The following is a 21,531-nucleotide window of genomic DNA, read 5'->3' as shown; positions in this document are numbered from 1 at the left end:
TGGCTGGAATATTGCTGAGTGCGGGATTTGACAACAAACACATATGGTGTCGTCCAAACTCGATGGTGTAGATTGTTGCTGATGCTGTCACAAATATGGTGTCGTCCAAACCCGATGGTGTAGATTGTTGCTGATGCTGTCACACATTGTTTTATCTGGCCAAGACTTGACCCTGTTTACAGGGTGCTGGAATATAGCTGATTGTGCTCAACATGAACCACGCATGTCATGTATGAGCCTAGACATGTATGACTTTGTTGTTAAATGCCCACTCAGCAATTTCCAGCTATATGCCCAGCGGTCTGTGAATAATCAAGTCTGGAGCAGACGATCCAGTGATTGGCATCATAAGTATCGATCTACCGTTTTTGGATACGACATGCATCAACTAAGTCTGCGAACTTGACCACCTGATCCCTTTAGTCATCTCCTACCACAAGCAGGGGTTGCTAAAGACCAATTCATCCTTGATCTTCATGGGGATATAAATAACTTCATCTTCACAGGAGTGTTTATTAAGATGTTTTCATTTTTACGAAATACAAACAAATTGCAATGTTTTGCATTAACAAAATACTTACTTTGATCATCTTATTGTTGCAGTCTTGTAACGTCTATTTATAAATATATTTTACAAAAAATAAGAAAAAACATATTCCCAGGAATTGTTTGTTTCAATTTTGCCTTCTTCATAGTGACTTTATGGTCCAAACAATCTGTACAGCCGTAAACAGCTCAACATGATGTTAATTGCAAACTTGGTCAAGTGTTATACATAGATAGTATTATCAGCACCTTTCCCCTGTGATGGCTAAATGATTTCCAGAGGAAACACCAAGCTTTTCATTAGTAAAGCCCTTGGCAGTGGCCTTGCTACAACCACTACTTGTCTTGCTCTGGGTGATGAGTGTACTAGATTGTCTATCTCAGGTTTATGTATTTTCCGATGAACTGATATCTACAGTTTTATGGTTTTATACTCTGTTGACTTTTCTCTGTAAAATCATGGGCGTACTATGTCGGTGATAGTCGTGTTTCATGGTCATTGGGTGTTGTAGGTTGCGAGTGTCAGAGTTTGATATATAGAGGTTATCACAGGAATGTGTTTGATGATGGTAAATATCCTGTATTGGGAATACACATTGTATTTGGTGAGCCATGACGAGTTAAACACTAGTGGTGTAACGATACGGCGATACAGTATTGTATCCCGAGGCACAGCCCTTGATACGATGCATCGATTTGGAAAGCATGTATCGCGATACATACGATATTTTCATAACACAGTTTTACTTACCCGCTACTGGGGTGTGTGCATTATACATTGGTGCGCACTATACTCAAGAAAATATGGTACTTTTAAACATGAAATATGTTTAACAGTTTCAAAGCCAGTTTGTTGTGTCAGTAAAACATACTGTATTGCTGACAATTTGCTATAACAGTAAATAAACACCTTATATCTTCTTCAACTGTACTTGTCACATCTTTTAGAGAGCAGAAAGACATCAACTTGGCTAACTTGTACCAGTTAACACTGTATCGTGATATGTATCGTATCGCGACCCCTGTATCGCGATACATAGCGTATAGCGACCCTCCCGTATCGTTACACCTCTACTAAACATATGGTGTTTGTTCCTTATACAAGATATGTGCCATCCCCAAATACACAAGCATTATTACCTCCATCATATAATGTCATTCTTCAATTCTGTGCTCGAAAAAAAAAAATCTCTTCCCATCATTCACAAACATTACCTAAACATTGCATGTTTTCCTTGAATGTGCGTATTAATATATATTACATCAGAAGGTAATGACATGTCGTTTGGACAGTGACAACAGTCAATATAGTTGCAACTGAAACCTGTTTCTTATACAGTGGTGTAACTACATATAGGCAAATCAACAATTGCCCACACAAATTGTTTCTGCTTGCATTTCACAGTTTCTCAGTCTGTCCACAAGAGTAACTGCCCTTTATCAAAGGGAAGCTACTCTAACCCTAGTCTATGAGACGTCATTTATGTATATAGTCTGCCTGTCCAGTCATAACGTTAAAAAGTGCAGTCAGATGTACACGCAGTGACAGAATGAGATAAGGTAACAATTCGGACATATTTCAGCCAAATCCAACTGTTTTAATTTTGGGATTTGGTCCTAGCCACAGAGGTCTACACAGATATGGAAACTGCTCCCAATAGGCTAGTGCCCTCGCTAAATTATTTCGCAATTTATGGCTCCAAAGTTGCCAAAATTTGTAAAATATTTTAGCTATGTTAGACACTGATTTGATAGACTTGTTTTGGTAATGATAACAATTATCCCAGTAGTTTCTCCAGATCCCTGATGGTTAATTCTGACATGATCGCCAAATGACAAGGTCGACGGAATGAAAGTAGTCCCTACTTGACCTTTGATATTTGCATCTCTATCTGCATATGACCACAACAGATATCGTTTTATCCGTTGGCGTTATCCTGCTGAGAAACCTACCCGTTATATGATAAATATTGATATTCTTTGCCCAAAAATTGAATATGGACCTGTGGGGATTCTGGGTTCAAATTGGTCCACAGGAACATATGCTGGTCGAGATCGAGACACTGACACTGACACACACACTGACACACAAACACACACCCACACACACACACACTCACACAACTGACTAACACACATAACTGACTATAAAAGACCAGTTCCCACCCTTTCCGAACAAGGCTGGAATTATGGAGTTATGTTTCGGCTGGACTAACGAGTCGATGCATAGTCCAATCAAAATCGCATAATCATTGATAATGAAATAGACGCCTGGTTCGGTAACTGCTGTGCAGATTTTAGTCGAATGCAGGATTTGCAAAGCATGTTTTCTGCCAACTCGGCATCAACAGATATTTTCCAAATCTTTTCATGTTTTAGGTTAGGTGCTCACATGATTTGATGCACTTTGCGAAGTAAGACCCATTTCATCATAACATAGATCTTGACTATCAATCAAATCGTCTTGACTGGGCGCCCTAATTTGTTTGAAGCAAATGCAAGTGATACGAAAGGTGGAATCTGATTGGTCAATAAGAGGGACATAGAAGGGACGTAACTCATCATAACCACTGGTGGAGCTACGATCAAGCCCCGAAATTCCAGTCTGGTTTGGTAAGGGTGGAAGCTGGACTTTGACAGTCATTTAACTCCTTTGCCTTGGGAAAATGGAAACAGCTATAAAACAATTACACTAACATGTGGTCCAATTATGACAAGGAGTCAAATGGAGTGTTATGGACTAACTTCTTAATTACTTTATTGGGGTCAAAACATTTTTGTCATTTTATTCCGTATCAAATTCAAGGGCAGGTAACTGTAACAATATTGCAGTGTGGCGATATGTATTTAATGACTTGTAAATTTCACTACTACTGTGCATTTAAGTGTATAGTTTCAAGAACCAATTTTGGGGCGGCAGGGTAGCCTAGTGGTTAAAGTGTTTGCTCAGCATGCCAAAGACCCAGGTTTGATTCCCCACATGGGTACAATGTGTGAAGCCCATTTCTGGTGTCCCTGCCATGACATTGCTGGAATATTGCTTAATCGGCGTAAAACCATACTCACTCACTCAAGAACCATTTCTCTTGTGGGGATTCCAAAGTAATTGCTCCCCAATGACATTTCGGAATGAGTGTCATCGTACCACGACATTGTGGATCATTGCTCACAATTAATCCTGGATTTTCTTGTCCAGGCTCTATTATTTACAAGCTGCTGTCATATTCCTGTAATATTTCTGAGTGTGGACCTAACAACAAATTAACAAGCAAAGAACAAAATACTACACTTGAAAATATCTGAAGACAAGCCCAAATACACCTCCACCAAATATTGTACAGGAAATGGATATCACAATACCATGATATAGTCTTACACGTAAACATACTATATATGTTAATACTGAACTCCACAGGATTATCATGGCTGGAAATATTCAGACAATGCATCAAGATGTCGGGTCAATGGTGAAACTTTATATGAATGCGAGCATAAGATCCTGTCGGTAGTTAGTTAGCATGGATGATCATATTGTCCTTGCAACTGACCACGTCCAGCTCGTCATGTTCTTGAGCCAGGCTGTATGCAGGCAGCCCTGGTTACACTCGCCAGTGGTACCGGCGGAATATCACTTAGCCATATGATGCTGCCTGTTGCTCAACTTGATCAATATTTTGTATCTCTGCGGAGTTGGGGTGTGACCCTCACTCTGTGACAGTGCCCATTGGTTACGATACGGTAGCGAGGACTGAGAAGATTTCCTACTGCCAGAACATTAGTGTCTGTCAATATGTCGTGGATGGAGGCCGATGGAAGACTTGTATTATTGGATATCGGGGCCGTCTTAAAGGTATATTAGCGTATTTTTTTAAATATTTGTGTCATTTTGGATGAGACTATTTTACATGGGAATCATTTTTGAGAATGTTTGACATGGATGCTCATGTTTGAGTTAGTATGTCATGGTAATATTTTAACATTGGTTTAAAGATTGACAGTATAGGTGTAAAGTGTGTGGACTAGGATGTGACCACGGACAAGATAATATATGTTTGTCTACATGGTGGTACCTCATGGAAATTGACCGCTCAAAAAGCTGCATAAATGAGGTCACCGGACTGGTTATCTTTTGCTGTCCAGCTTGTCTCACCATAAGAGGTGTTAAACCCATTCTAAGGGTCTTAGGCATGTTAGGTGGCTGGATCCCCGTGTAAATATGGCTTGGATCCCTCCCCATTTGTGGCCCAGATTTTACCCTGTTCCCAGTGCTACCCTACTCTAATTGGGCTTGGATCCCTTGGGATTTGGTCAAGATCCCACCATGTTCCCAGTGGGATCCCCTTTTCATTCGCGTCACATATCCCACTGGAATGGGGTGAGATCTCTCTGGATTTTGGGCAGAGATCCCATCTCATCCCAGTGACATTTTCACTTGGGTCGTATGGAGCAAAACCATACTCACTCACTCTGTGAGATCCTCGACATGTTTTGAAGAACCCAGATAAACCTGTTATAACCAATCAATATTCGGTATAATTTCTTTTGAATTTTCTAATTTTGTCTAATATTGTTGAAAGTATATCCTAAAATATTTGTAAAATATATGTGTAGTAAAATGTCAATTCCCCGATCAATGCAAAGGATATAATTTATATGCATTTATTGGATCCAAGCTTTATATTTCTTTAAATTTTGAAAATCTCTTCTATCATTGTTGACAGTATATCGTTAAGTAAATGTGTGGTAAATTGCATTATTTCCCAGATCAATGTAAAGGATATTTTTTATACACCAGGCTTGCTGAGTTGTGGGTTGGTTGTATATATATTGATACCCTCCATGCATATATGCCATATCGTCATGTTTGTCATGGGCTCCCGGAGGACTCCAATCCCCCAGCAACAGCATGATGAGTTGTAAGTAATTATTTATACTTGCAATGAACAGGAATCCTGACGATTGTGACAAGCCATTGATGGATAGAAATGCACATTGTTAGTTGATGACAGAGCGATATGCCACCTCGGCCTCTCTGAAGGTTACGAAGGGAATGTTTTCTCAACAGAAATATACAATGTTGATTTCATTGTCAGGCCCAGACTAACATGAACGTTGTCATTAATACGCAGGGCTTTGTGATGGGTCTGTTCGAATGTTTGACACAATTTGTCTGTTACATAAAGCATGATCGGTAAGCAAAATTATCATGTGTGTTATGTTGCAGTAACTAAATCTCCATGGGCAATAAGCTTGCCTGTTACCAATATTGACATTTCTGAGAGTAATAATTCAGTTCATGATAATTGGATCTGCATATGACATGAAGGAAAATGGATGCCATAGTGATAGGACTGGACTCACATCTAGTCTCTGAAATGGACATATTTTGAAGAAAAAAACTTCTTAAATTATACTGCGAAAATATAATATTAAGAAGCCCAGAGACTTTCTTCATTTTCAGATACTGCAGTAATCTAGACTTGCCAAATATTATAGACTTTCATGGGCTGTATTCGATATACAGTAAATTACGTTTATAACGAACACGCTTATAACGAACTGACCATATAACGAACTTATTTTTTTAGTCCCGGCCATTTGTTGTATATATGCTGAAAAATACTTATAACGCACTATGGTTATTACGAACTAAAATAACTGGTCCCTTTGAGTTTGTTATTATGACAACCGTAGTTTACTGTACTTGTTTCTGTTTGACAGACTATGATAGGACTGGTTCTGTCTGATATACCTGACTTAACATCATGGTATTAAAATACTTTTGTATACTCAGTGTCCTTATTGAGGAGTCCTGAAGATAATAAGAAATTAAATGTCACATTTTCAACTTCCCAGGGTGCAGTTTTGTTGCTTGTGGAATGAACCACTTAATACTCATGTTGACATTTACTTGTCATGCATGACACTCCATGGTCCAAACCACTGGTTGTGTTCAAACGTGTGTTTTGGGTAGCTTTTTCCATCACCTTTGATCTTGCGCTTATCATTGTGTAAGGTCTGGAAGGTAATTTAAGGTACCGACGTTTACTACAATATCTGAAAAACTATTGGACCTACTCCAGTCAAAGTTGGTATGAAATTATTAAACAGTCATACATAAGTGGAAATTACATTTAAATACAATCGTTGCATGAATAAAAAATCTGTCTACTTAGCTATCACTATATTTCATCAACAACCAGACCTGTTTGTCACGGGTGGAACGAGCATTCATTGAAACAGCCATCTGCATAATGCTACCCATGCGTCACAGGGACATATGACACAGTTGAACCAATCAACTCAACTCGAAAGGGTGCACAGGAATCACGCACACGAATACGGTGTTAGCTTTGGGCATCTCAACGTGCGTGATTCCAGTGCACCCTTTCAAGTTGAGTAATAATATCCAGTTATGTATGACTGTTTAATAATCTCATACCAACTTTGACTGGAGTATATGTCCGATAGTTTTTCAGATATTGTAGTAAACGTCGGTACCTTAAATAACCTTCCAGACTATATGGTAGTCGTCCACTTTTCCAGGTTGATAAGAGCATCCAATCAGTGTTTGTTTGTTTGTTTGTTGTTTAATGCCACACCCAGCAATATTCCAGCTGTATGACCGTGGTCTTTCTTTGTTGTTTGTTGGTTTCTTGTTTGACTCTGCAGTCAGCAATATTCCAGCAATATGACAGTGGTCTGTAGATAATCGAGTCTGGACCAGACAAGCAAGTGATTTACATCATGAGCATCGATCCATGCAATTGGGATCGATGACATGTATCAACTATGTCAGCGTGTCTGGCCACCCGATCCTGTTACAGCAAGCATGGGTTGCAGAAAACCTGTTCCTACCCGGATCTACACAGGTATCCAATCAGTGTGATAAACAACAATGATTGTTTATTGCAATAAACGACATGTTGTTCAAGTGTTAATCACATTGTCAACATACTCAGACCTATTGAGGCTTGTTCCCGGCATATGGTCATGTTTCACACCCTCCATACCTATAGGTGACCCTTTATTAATGATGCTGAGTATATTATGATAGTCTGAATTATTTCTGTAGTAATGACTACATATCCAAAAAGTTTCAATTTGAAATTCTGTGCAGTTAATGAAACCACTCCTTATGATGATATTTTGTCATTTTCAATTTTTGTGAGAGTTGCACTTTAACATATTAAACATGTACTTATAGAAGGGGCACGGGTAGCCCAGTCGTCTAAGGCGCCGCGATTCGCTGTGCAGAGTTGCGTCCCTTGGGCACGCCAGAAACCTATGATTGTGGGTTCGAATCCCGGTTCGCCCCAATTATGTTTCTAGGTTTGTCAGCACCATACCCGTGCTCGTGGGTTTCACCGAAGTGGTAAACGTCTGAGACCTGCATCACTTCGGGCTTACCTCCCACATTATGCTGACACGCTGCGATATAACTGGAATAATGTTAAAAGCGGCGTTAAACCCAACTCACTCACTCGCTCACTATTTATAGAAGTTTTAAAGTTATGAAATGATAAACATTAAGATGTTTAATGTCATGCATCCTGTTAAAAGCTAATGTCAGCATGGAGAAATGATAAATGTGATTTAATGGAATGGTTAACTGGCCACCTGGCTTCCAATGACATTTGTTCAAATCAGGGATTTATCCCCAGCATCTAGTGATATGTCTGGGAGTAAGACACTATTTTCCCAGTGTCGAGATGGAGATACAATGGAAGCGTTTGAATACATGTCTGTACAAGATGAAGAATTTTGTGAGATAGTACACTAACAGTTCCATATACCGGGAAACATGAGATCCCATTTGTATGGAAACCCATATTACTGTTTCGAATTTGTTTTGTTTGTTTGTTGTTAATGCTGCACCCAACAATATCCCAGTTATTTGACAGCGGTCTGTAAATAATCTAGTCTGGAACACACATCCAGTGATTGACGTCATGAGCATCAATCCATGCAATTGGGATGCGATGGCATGCAATCATTAAGTTACCGAGTCAGACCATCCAATCCAATTTGTCACTTTTTACCACCAGCTTAGGCTCTTGGGGATCTATTATTCTTACCCAGAATGCCCCTGGGTTTGGAATGTAAGTGATTCCATGACATTTGATTGGCTAACCAAGCAGTCTTTCTGTGGGTATTGAATATACTTTTACACCTGTGTGGACACACATTCTTTTAAATAATTCTGCTTAAAATTCAGGTGACATCTAATTTGTGTCTGTAAATGTCCTACACAAATGTGTGTCACATCTCGCAGAAACTCACAACAGAGATATATATGTTCAAGTAACAATAACTGATGCGTGACGCCTCTTTTATGAAATATTTCACCTCAGTGAGTTCATGGATGTATGACGCTAATAAATACAGGTACATAAGTTGAAAGGATACTTGGTAACTACACAGAGCATAAATACTTTTGGATTTTTATCTTCTTGCGTATTTGACGCAAACGGCTCAAAATTGATTGGGTAATGGTGAATTATTTTGCGTATTTTACGCAAATATGCAGCTTATCTGGATGTCAGCCATGACAACCCGTGCCAGAAGCGCCCTGTGTAGGGAGCTCAGGTTATGCGGATATGTCACCTCGTCATAGTTTGTATTTCGTGTTTCCCCCATACACCCTCACTGCTCTCGCTGTAGTGGATACATGTAGGTAGCAGTACTGTTGTCACTGATCTCCGTAGTGGACCACTAATCACTAAGAATGTAGCATCTTTCTCATCCAGATGCTCCGTTGCTATGGTTATGTGGAAGTAGAGGAATTGCAATAACCCTAATGTTAGATACTGGAAGGAACCGGCATCATTGGGGGTTGCCCTCATTCAATGTCCGTTAAGACCCACACAGAACACCCATTTCTAAACTATTGTATGATGAGGGAGGGATATTCTCCACCCAATGCAGGATTCTCCCAGGTTTAGTGGAAGGCAGTACAGATGGATTTTGTAGTACTTGAATAACAGCACTCGCTGACTGCTTTAAGTAATAGGAGGATGGGCACTTTAATCAGTGAATATAGCTGAATATATATCAACAATTATATTTCCAGTTAGAATATATATCTGAAAATGTTTTCAGTGAGCGGAGACTTTGTAGATTGATATTATTTTTCTGTGAATGAATTTGCTGTGAAACAAAATGGTAGACTCGCATTTAGTCCCAGAAATATAGTTATCATATTAAATGATTTATGTCTGCAAAATATGAAAATGGAAAAATCCAAAAGGAGCCCAGAACAATGCTTAATTTCTGCATCTGAAGCAAATCTAGACTTACTAAATCATTCTAGACTTGATTTAGATTTGTTTTTTATTTTATTCTCTAGGGTCTGGGAAACTAATAAATGGTTGAAAGATTTTCAAAATATAAGTTTAGTGATGGTTGGGTTTATGAAATGTGATCATACATCAAGTAAGTATTAGACTTTTGGTTTTAGTTGTGTATGTGCAAGAGGTATGATTTTGGAACATTATCCAAGATAACGACAGATAAACCTGGGCTAGTACTCTGTTCTGCAGTTGGACTACTTTCGGGTATAACATTACGATAATTATGTGTGGAGGATATTTTCAGATACCATTTTGTGAAGGCTGAGACGATCACTAGTGCTCCACGATATTAACCTAAGGGATGCGATACACCTCATACTTGTTTTTAATCATCTTCTCTACAGGGGATGCAACAAACTAATGCGGATGTTGACTCTGGGTCTAGGATATGAAGCTCATGGTACAGGGTTATTGTGTATAAAACCATCTCGAACTTGATGGCGGGCACTGGTGGCCCAGTTGTCGAAGGCGACTCTTTAGCATGCCAGAAACTTGCGATCGTGGGTTTAGATCTCGGTTTGCCCTGATTCTATTTCTAGGTTTGTCAGCACCATACCCATGTGCTTCACCAAAGTGGTAAATATCTAAGACCTGCATCACTTTAAGCTTTCCTCCCACATCAAGCGGACTTGCTGTGATATAAATGGAATACTGTTCAAAGCAACGTTAAATCCAACTTATGTCACTCACTTTTGAAAAAATGTGCAATATGAGCAGTTATTATTCTACTCTAAAAGACATACTGTGTCATGTGTTATTGGGATGTCAATGTTTACCTTTAAACATTACGTTCTTTTGACTTTCATGCTTGATTGTAACTCTTTAGGCTTGAACCTAATAAGCTATAGACAAATCTGTTTTTATTAAACATATTTTATTGTCCAAAAAGACAAAGGACCACTTATTGCTACCTCCCAACAAATCTGTCTGGTTGTGAATATTAAATGTTATATCATAAACGATGGAGATTCGGAGACAAGCCGTTTAACCATAATTACCACCTATTTGTCATTTATAAAGTTTCCATGACATTAAAAGGGCAATTGTGGTGATTTAAAGATGAGGTTACAATTCAAGAATCAGTCAGTTTCAATCCAAATCAGGTGAGGCACCTGTAGCATTTGTGAGATTCCAACCTCGATTGTCCAGTGTATCCTATCTCCATTACGTTAATGTATACATACCCTGGACCCATTCATCACGGTAGTTTCATTGGAGAAGTGACGTCAACATCTTCATCCCTGTTATCACTAAGGTAGCACAGAATTCCTGGCATCAGCATCCAATCAAATGTCTCTTCTGAAGGCACAGTGGGAGGGAAGTCTTTATGCTACAGGATGTTCAGGTTGTATTTGAGATTCCACACACAAGTTGAGTAGAGTTCCTGGGATATTGTCACTTGTTTTAATCCTGAAAGAACAGTGGAATTTGATTGGATGCCTAAGGTTAGCATCATACCATGAAGGTCCGGGGTAGAGTAGGTCTTCTGCAACCCATGCTTTCCGTAAAAAGCGACTATGCTTGTCGTAAGATGCGACGAATGGGATCGGGTGGTCAGACTCGCTGACAAGAGGTTCAACACTTATTTCCACAAGGCCGCCACAGCAGACATATAAAAAATCTTGTCATTGCCATTACTTGGCCAGTTTCACACGTTTAGGTTGATTTTTTTTCAAGACACAGAAATTTATTTAAGCACAACAAAACTTTAGAGGACACATTTGAAAATGTAAACATGGTTTGGAGAATTACCTCCCAGTAAGTTATATGAGTATTGACCTATTTGAAAATGGGCATAGGGTGTGTACAAGTACAAGTACAGATGCTTCTAAACTGTATAAGGAGATAGTCATTGAGTCGAGTCCTTGTTACCTTGAGAAGAGACAATTTAACAATAGGGTATTGTGGTGGTGTCTTTTTATGCTGTGCTTCCTTTAACCCTTTTTACAGTAAGGTTCACTGGAACACTTAACGACTTTGTCAAGAAAGAAAGAACATTAGCTTTATGGGGTTAAATCTTTCAGGAGTTGCCTTTACATAAATATTTTTATTGGCTTGTCATGCTTATTAAAGATGAGGTATGTATGAGAGGGACATGTTTTTTATGTTTACAAGTTAAGGGGTTAATTGGAGCAGTGTCAAATTTAGATTAAGATGGTGTCGTGTTTGACAATGTGTTGTGCAAGGTTAAATTTCTATATTGGGAGTCGAAGCCATCAGGAAAAGTAGAATTGGGTAATGCGTAATTGTTTGATAAAGTAGTGTTTCAAATTTGGAGAAAGGTTATTGTGTCAGTCATGCAGAGTTTGAAGCTGGGTTTGATTATGATTTTTTTGTTTGTGTGTTTGTTTGTTTATTAATTCAGCAATGTTCTAGCTATATAACAGAAGCATTTGATTATGAAGGGGGACAACTGAAATATGTTCTTTGTTTATAGCATGTGGTTTGTTTGCTCCAATATGAAAGGTATTCATTCTTTTGTTGTGGTATATCAGAGCTCCAGATAAGCTTTTGGTGTTGTGGGTATTTTACCCATGCATTTTAAAATCATTGGGTATCAGTTATTCTATCTCCGTATTCAAATTTCTGTTACCCACTAGTTTTTACACATGTGGGTATTTAAGTTAAATATTTAAAAACACTATTCATCTAGTCCCTACAAACTGGTGTCGTGTGGGTTCGAGAGCTTTATAGGACTCAAAAATACCTCGATACTTCCACAAGAAAGTGTGATGGCCAATGATCATGATGTAACTGTCATCGTGGAGTTTGGCAAGGTTGACGGAATGCCCGATGCTGATTTGCTAATTGAATACGCAGGGTTACTTCACAATATTTTGATGATACGCACAAGTTTTATTTTTGTAGCGTATCTGTAATGTTCGTTGCGTATTTGATACGCTTGGATTATATTTTACTGTGTATTTTTGCATTTCTGATGTGTATTTCACGCAGATACGCAGCTTATCTGGAGCTCTGTATATCCATTATAGACACATGTACCCATGAAGATCCAGGGTAGAATAGGTCTTCAGCAACCCATGCTTGCCGTAAAAGGCGACTATGCTTGTCGTAAGAGGCGACTAACAGGATCGGGTGGTCAGACTCGCTGACTTGGTTAAAGCATGTTATCGATCCCAAATGCATGGATCGATGCTCATGATATCAATCACTGAATTGTCTGGCCCAGACTCGATTATTTACAGACCGCCGTCGTATAGCTAGAATATAACTCAGTGCGGCGTAAAACAACAAACCAACCAAAATAGACACATGTTTTTATGTATGCATAATTATGTCCTAGAAATCTTTGACTGTTTTGAATTTTTAAATGATATATGTCTCGTAATGTGATAACTGCAAAATGGTCTTTGTTTCGTTTGGGAAATATATTTCAATGTTATTTTGTCATGCCATGTGTATACAAGCCCATATCTTGGAACAATCTTGTCCAGTTTATCAGTGTTGTAAATTAAGGCGGTCCTGAGTTCCTAAGGTTTGCATTTGTGTTATTGAAGTAGTGTGTAGTAAAGGAACCCCCTAAAGTTCAGCTTTTAACATTAGGGATATGACAAGGAAGGGATACTTCCAGATTTAATTTTGAAAACATGATTTGCAATAGCTGATACCTGTCTTATGCATCTATCCTGTGTTAGGGGCATTGAGGCAGCTTTAGGTTCCCAATAATGTGGTCAGAATAGGACTCCTGAGAGTACCCCTTGGTGGTCTCTCTCTGGCATTTCCTTATCTTAATAGGACCTCAGTACCCCTTTCTTGTCTTCCTGTGGGGATTCCCGATCATAACTGGACCCCAATACCTCTTGGTGGCGTCACTGTGGATATTCCAGGTCAGAATAGTTCCCCAGTACCCACTGGTGGTCCGTTCTGTGGGGATTCCTGGTCATAACTGGACCCCAATACGTGTTGGTGGTGTCACTGGGGATTCCAGGTCAGAATAGTCCCCCAGTACCCACTGGTGGTTCGTTTTGTGGGGATTCCTGGTCATAACTGGACCCCAATACCTCTTGGTGGCGTTACTGTGGATATTCCTGGTCAGAATAGTCCCCCAGTACCCACTGGTGGTCCATCTGTGGGGATTCCAGGTCATAACTGGACCCCAATACCTCTTGGTGGCGTCACTGTGGATATTCCTGGTCAGAATAGTCCCCCAGTACCCACTGGTGGTCTATCTGTGGGGATTCCTGGTCATAACTGGACCCCCATACCTCTTGGTGGTGTCACTGTGGATATTCCAGGTCACAATAGTCCCCCAGTACCCACTGGTGGTCCATCTGTGGGGATTCCTGGTCATAACTGGACCTCAATACCTCTTGGTGGCGTCACTGTGGATATTCCTGGTCAGAATAGTTCCCCAGTACCCACTGGTGGTCCATCTGTGGGGATTCCTGGTCATAACTGGACCCCCATACCTCTTGGTGGCGTCACTGTGGATATTCCAGGTCACAATAGTCCCCCAATACCCACTGGTGGTCCGTTTTGTGGGGATTCTTGGTCATAACTGGACCCCAATACCTCTTGGTGGCGTTACTGTGGATATTCCTGGTCAGAATAGTCCCCCAGTACCCACTGGTGGTCTATCTGTGGGGATTCCTGGTCATAACTGGACCCCCATACCTCTTGGTGGTGTCACTGTGGATATTCCAGGTCACAATAGTCCCCCAGTACCCACTGGTGGTCCATCTGTGGGGATTCCTGGTCATAACTGGACCCCCATACCTCTTGGTGGCGTCACTGTGGATATTCCAGGTCACAATAGTCCCCCAATACCCACTGGTGGTCCGTTTTGTGGGGATTCTTGGTCATAACTGGACCCCAATACCTCTTGGTGGTGTCACTGTGGATATTCCTGGTCAGAATAGTTCCCCAGTACCCACTGGTGGTCCATCTGTGGGGATTCCAGGTCAGAACAGATGCCCAGTACACCTTCCATGTCTCCCTTGGGAATTTCAGGACAGGTCTCAAGTACCCTATACTTGTCTCCCTTGGAGATGTCAGGAAGGTACCCTTTACCCAGTGCTGGTCTCTCCATGGGGATGCCTTGCCAGAATTGCCCTCTGGTGAGTTCCCATGCTGTTCCCTGGTCAGTGCCCGTGCTGTCTCCTGGTGAGTTCCGTGCTGTTCCCCGGTCAGTGCCGTGCTGTCTCCTGGTCAGTGCCCGTGCTGTCTCCTGGTGAGTTCCCATGCTGTTCCCCGGTCAGTGCCCGTGCAGTTTCCTGGTGAGTTCCCATGCTGTTCCCTGGTCAGTGCCGTGCTGTTCCCCGGTCAGTGTCTGTGCTGTTTCCTGGTGAGTTCCCATGCTGTTCCCCGGTCAGTGCCCATGCTGTTCCCTGGTCAGTGACCATGCTGTCTCCTGGTGAGTTCCCATGCTGTTCCCTGGTCAGTGCCGTGCTGTCCCCTGGTCAGTGCACGTGCTGTCCCCTGGTCAGTGCCGTGCTGTTCCCTGGTCAGTGCCGTTCCGTGCCGTGCTGTCCCCTGGTCAGTGCCGTGCTGTCCCCTGGTCAGTGCCATGCTGTTCCCTGGTCAGTGACCATGCTGTCTCCCTGTGGGAATCATGGATCCAAAGTTTTCCCTATGCAGGGACTCTGTTTGGGCTGTCCTCAGAGCCAAGAAAACAGGTCAAGTTGAAATCAGTGGTTGCCTAAAACCAAGATCGCTCACTTTCTGTTTAAAGAAAACAATTGCAATGTTCACAAACTATATTTATTTATCCCACTTGTGGAGCGGTGAAAGGAGTAAGATAGTATCATGCTGTTAAAGCCTGGCCTGTGAACCGAGTGAGAAGTGTCTGCTATAAAGAGATTAGTGAAGTCCTAAAGACGACATGTTTATTATGTTTATTACGGTGTGTGTTTCAGCTGTCTGCTGGTATAAGTGTGTGTTCACTGTGCAACTCAGACCTTTGTTTATCTGTAGTCACACAAGTTTGGTGCTAAACAAAGTGATGCAGGCAAAATCATAGACTATAAATCAAATTGTTAAATTAGGGTATTATTTTTCAAACATCATGTGAATTAATTGCCATTTTATGACAGGTTGCATATACTTCCGGCAAAAGTGAATGCGCTTTGCGCTTTGATTAATCTATAAAGTCACTGCATTGTAATCTTGTTTCTGATGTCTGTATGACATCATCTTTGAAATATCAACCCAAGGTCGGTGTACTGGTGTAGGCTAGTTACAAGGTCAGTTACAAGGTAAGTTACAAGGTCAGTTACAAGGTCATTTCAGCTCACCAGAGAGAAATATATCTAGTGCATAATAATCATTGCAGGTCATCTTGGTCACTGAAGGAACAGTGTGAAAGTCTTTCTCAAGGTCATCTTGGTCATTGTAGGAATATGGTGAAAACATTTCACGAAGAGTCGCCTTAGTCGCTGTGGAAATATAGTAAACACATACCCCAAAATTGTCATAGTGAAAACTTTCCCTACGAGGTCATCTTGGTTGTTGACGGAATATACTGAAAACTTACCCTACGAGGTCATCTTGGTCATTGTAGGAAAATAGTGAAAACTTTCCCTACAAGGTCATCTTGGTCATTGTAGGAATGTAGTGAAAACTTTCCCTATGAGTATCATGAGTATCTTGGTTGTTGTAGGAATATAGAGAAAACTTTCCCTACGAGGTCATCTTGGTTGTTTTAGGAATATAGTAAATACTTTCCCTACGAGGTCATCTTGGTTGCTGTAGGAATATAGTGAAAACTTTCCCTACGAGTATCTTGGTTGTTGTAGGAATATAGTGAAAACTTTCCCTACGAGGTCATCTTGGTCATTGTAGGAATATAGTGAAAACTTTCCCTACGAGGTCATCTTGGTCATTGTAGGAATATAGTGAAAACTTTCCCTACGAGGTCATCTTGGTTGTTGTAGGAATATAGTGAAAACTTTCCCTACAATAATCTTGGTTGTTGTAGGAATATAGTGAAAACTTTCCCTACAGGGTTAACTTGGTCATTGTAGGAATATAGTGAAAACTTTCCCTACGAGGTCATCTTGGTCATTGTAGGAATATAGTGAAAACTTTCCCTACGAGGTCATCCTGGTTGTTGTAGGAATATAGTGAAAACTTTCCCTACAAGTATCTTGGTTGTTGTAGGAATATAGTGAAAACTTTCCCTACAAGTATCTTGGTTGTTGTAGGAATATAGTGAAAACTTTTCCTACGGGGTCAACTTGGTCGTTGTAGGAATATACATGATATGCCGGTCGTGTAAAAATAAATCAAGGTCATTTTGAATATAATGAAAACATTTATATTTTCCTGTTTCTGACAGCCTGTGCATTCACATGTGCTCCAAAGAATAATTAAAGCCTTACGGGTGTTTGGATATCTGACATAACAGACACGCATGAACGACTATGTTTCATTAAAACAACACTGCAAGCACGATCGTTAGAATGGTATTTTTTCTATTGACAGCTATTGTTGGCCTTGCTATGCTCCTGCAACAGATGGCCATTTTCATGTGTGTAGTTGGAGGGAAAAGGCCTTCAGTGCTTGACATGCTTGATCAGTTGTCAAATAAATCACTTGCTCATCATAAGGCATTAGTAATATTTTATTGGGGTGAGGGGGGGGGCATTTCTTGTTTAATGCTGCACTCATCAATATTCTAGCTATACGAGGGCGGTCTGTAAATAATCAAGTCAGGACCAGACAATCCAGTGATTGACATCATGTACCTTGATACCTATTCTACCCTGGATCTTCACGGTTGCATTAGAAAACCCAACTAACTCTCAAGAGTAATGTTAGTAATATATTACCATAACAATGGGTTGTTCTTGAGAGTGGGTTAGTGAGTTGGGTTTTATGCCAAATTTAGCAGAATTCTAGTTATATCACAGCGTGTCAGCTTGATTCGGTAGCAAAGCCCGAAGTGATGCAGGTCTCAGATGTTTACCACTTTGGTGAAACCCATGAGCACAGGTATGGTGCTGTTCTTAAGAGCTATTGCAGTGTCTTGTCCATGTTTTATCCCGACACGGGTACAATTTGTAAAGCCCATTTCTGGTGTCCTTCGTTGTCATATGCCTGAAATATTGCTAAAAGTGGTTCAAAACTGTAACATACACACTGAAAATGTTTTTTGAATGAAATTTAAGTTGAAACTCAAATTGCTGCCGGTATACCACAAACGGAGTCCATGTTGATATCATCATGGTGTGGGGAATTTTGATATAGCCAGGTCATTGATACTTGTCATCAATACTGTCATACACATATGTGCTAATGAGAAATATTCATTTCACGACATCCTCTGACCATTGATATGAAATATCTGTGTATATGACCACCTGTATGTTTTTGTTTAACCATTGGTATTGTTGATAGCGGGGAAGATAGGAACAGCTGTAAGTGCCCCCATTTCTAGTCATTATTGTCGATCAATAGACCACTGCACTAGGACAATATTCAAATGCCATTTGTCGTCAGTAACAACGTGTCAGATCCCCTCACAAGCCACAGAGGCTGGTGATCAATCTTGGCATGCATTGCAAATGAGAAAATCATATTCAAATGTATATAAGCGTGTGTATATTTAGAAACACAGACAATCACTCCCTACTGACGTCGTAACTCGGTTGACATGAATTCTGAGAGGTTTCGAATCATAAATATGCTGAAATTGACATTTAGTAAAAACGGTTCAATAGAAAGTATGGATTGCATCAAGTGCCCCACACCTGTTTCCTAGCCTCCCACATTCTTCCAGGATTGGTCGTTTGTCCGTTGTGGCGGCGATGTAGTAGCAACGACGAAGTAGCAACTGTCTCGTCTGTAACGCTGACCGCGTTGGTTATTCCCTGTAAGTACTGTGGGAATTGGATTAATTGTTTTATTGTATGTGACTTCACGTTGATTACAGGGGTAAACATGTTGTTAGTCTGTTGGTCCGAGACAAGTGAAAATCCAGTTGGACTAGTCTTTTTCTCCCCAAATCTAATTTTACATAACCACTAGTCCAAACTGAGATGCAGACTAGTTGGATTAATGACCAGTGGTTTATGGTGGGTTATGCTGGATCATATTGAATTGACCATATTGGGATCTTGCTTGGAGTTAGTGATTTGGTGTGGTTTTGTTCTGCAGTTTAGTCAGACACATAGCTGAACATGTGTGAGTCAAACCATGTTTGTTTGTTTGTTGTTTAACGTTGCACTTCAAAATTCCAGCTATATGTAAATAATCGAGTCTGGACTAGACAATCCAGTGATTGACATCATGAGCATCAGTCCACGCAATTGGGATACGATGACTTGCATCAACCAAGTCAGTGAGCCTGACTACCCGATCCTGTTAGTCACCCTTTCCACAGGTATAGTCGCCTTTTACGAGAAGCATGGGTTGCTGAAGACCTATTGTAACCCGGATCTTCACGGGCCGAGTCAAACCATGGCTTCCTTTTTTATATGTTCATGGGAATTGTGGGTTGCAATAGGTCAATAGTGATAACAAATTACCTGAGGGGCCTGTTCCACAAAGCGATCTTAGTGCTATGATTGTCGTAAGCCTGTGTTAAAGTATGGGGGTTAAGATTATCTTAGCGCTAAGATCGCTTTGTGGAACGGAGCCTAGGTGGTCAGGCTTATTGGCTTGGTCGATTGCATGTCCGTATACCCTGATGGTGTGGATCGTACACAAATTCGATCACTAGATTGTCTGGTCTAGAATAGATTGTTCACAGGGTGCTGTCATGTAGATGGAATACTGCTGAGTGCAACATTAAACAATAAACAAAACCAAATAATCTTTCTTGTTTTGCTGATTATTTCTAATCAGTTAACTTCGATCGGTCAAAATGAAAATAAGTTTGTGTAGCTCACTAATGTTCATTTTCTTAAATATATTCCGCCTATCGTTGTCTAATAATAGTGCAAGATGTTTAGTATTTGATTTCTAAAAAGGGCTTTGTGCTATTTCTGAGAAGTTTGCCTTGGTCAGACACTTATAAAAGTGCATTTGATCAAAATTTTCTAAAAATTTAATACATGTATTTTGGTGGTTTTTTTTATGGAATCCTATCCTTTTTTTCTAATTCACCAGAGTTGGAACGGTCAGGAAAATAGAAATATGTTTGAACTAGTTTAAGTGTAAGCTTGTTCAGTGGTATTTGTGAATTTTGGCTCCAGTAAAAAATATAGAGAGGATTGATCTTGTTCATGAAGCAGCTAGCTTGTGCATGAGATATGAACTACCTCACGTGCTCACAGTACCTGTGTATAAGACGACCCCCACTAAGAAGGCTTTCTTAGTAAAAACTCACCCTATACACAGCAATATACGATATGCGAGTTTACAAGGATCATTCAACTTGAATTTTGTATCTTGTCATGTTAATAAGAATCTTTGTTATATGTTCAGTATTTTTATATTTTCTCAGAGGATATATATTAGATATACTATACCCAAGATACAATGCTACACAGTATAATAGTGAATGTCAAAGGGGCCATTGAAATATTGCTGATGCTATATTAACACACTCATATTATCCTTACATTAATGTTTGTTTTGTTTATGGATCTGCAGACCGTAGAAATAAAAAATTCAGCCCAATGTAAAATCAGCATGACGGTTAAGATTAATTTGACAACAAAAATAATCCAAGGAATATTTATATGACTAAAACGGAAATTATAACCAGAGACCATGCCTATTTATTCATATTTGGCCTGTCAATTCAATTTTTCAGCACCAAGATCTGTAAACTCAAACAAAAATTTGTCTGGCCTTATTTGAATATTCACAGCACCACTGAGTTTTATCTAGAATTTTAAACTGAGAGACTTTGGGAGGCTAATTGCGAATAATTTGTAGCATTGTTCAATATTTGATTATTATTATTTTGTTCTAATTTTTGTAGGGAAGTGTGGGTAGCCTAGTGGTTAAAGCATTCGCTCATCCCGCTGCAGGCCTGGGTTCGATTCCCGACATGGGTACAATGTGTAAAGCGCATTTATGGTGACCCCTGCCATGATATTGCTGGAATATTGCCAAAAGAGGCGTAAAACCATACTCACTCATTCACTCACTCTAATTTTCGTAAATTTGGAGGAATTGGGAAATTTGTTGTTTAAATTGGGAATTTTTGCTTTCATATGCCGAAGACCTAGGGCAGAAAAATCGGCCACTTGCTGGTCTAGATAAATCCCTCTTAAAACGCTTACACGCAACTTACTGTCTATGCTTTTTATTTTTGGTTTGGTTCAGAGAGTACACAGAAATCTGCTTCCCTTTATGCCATGGAGTCTCATTGTGTTCTAACATTTTGATGCTTATCCAAGTTCATGTATATATGAACTGGACCATGTCAAGGCCTAGAGCATCCTTTCAGAAAGTTATGGCTGACTGGGTTTATGAGAGAAATGACTGAACAACTAGAATCAGTTGATTGGAGGGAGCAACGAGTGTGCAAATCAACTAAACGTTACCTTGTGTGTTGTGATGCAACAAATCGAATGATGTCTGTCTCGTTTTATGTTGTAATCCCTCGTTAGGACTCTTATATATCCTAGGATCAGACATTGCTTCTCTTTCTTGCTGTAAAACCTAGATATGAATATTGATAAGCATATTCAAGCATGGATACCGCTTTTGGGGAATC

At 40.1% G+C, this 21,531-nt stretch overlaps 1 protein-coding gene across 8 annotated transcripts in view; it reads left to right on the top strand.

Annotated features, from left to right (window-relative positions):
* The window catches only part of LOC139465757 (diacylglycerol kinase beta-like), a 109,702-nt gene that overhangs the window by 12,643 nt on the left and 75,528 nt on the right, over positions 1-21,531 (top strand). The window contains exon 1 of one of the 8 annotated variants that reach the window (XM_071247622.1): positions 5,444-5,462. The exons of 6 other annotated variants lie outside the window; for them this stretch is intronic. The gene's annotated coding sequence lies outside the window, so the exon portion shown is untranslated. Of the gene's footprint in view, positions 1-5,443; positions 5,463-18,660; positions 18,733-21,531 lie in introns of those variants that run through there. One more of the 8 variants, XM_071247618.1, reaches the window with a different exon arrangement.

Source organism: Haliotis cracherodii, unplaced genomic scaffold (assembly GCF_022045235.1).
Source record: "Haliotis cracherodii isolate W230 unplaced genomic scaffold, xgHalCrac1.p SCAF_18, whole genome shotgun sequence".
Lineage (NCBI taxonomy): Eukaryota > Metazoa > Mollusca > Gastropoda > Lepetellida > Haliotidae > Haliotis > Haliotis cracherodii.
This window is presented reverse-complemented; position numbering and strand designations above follow the sequence as displayed.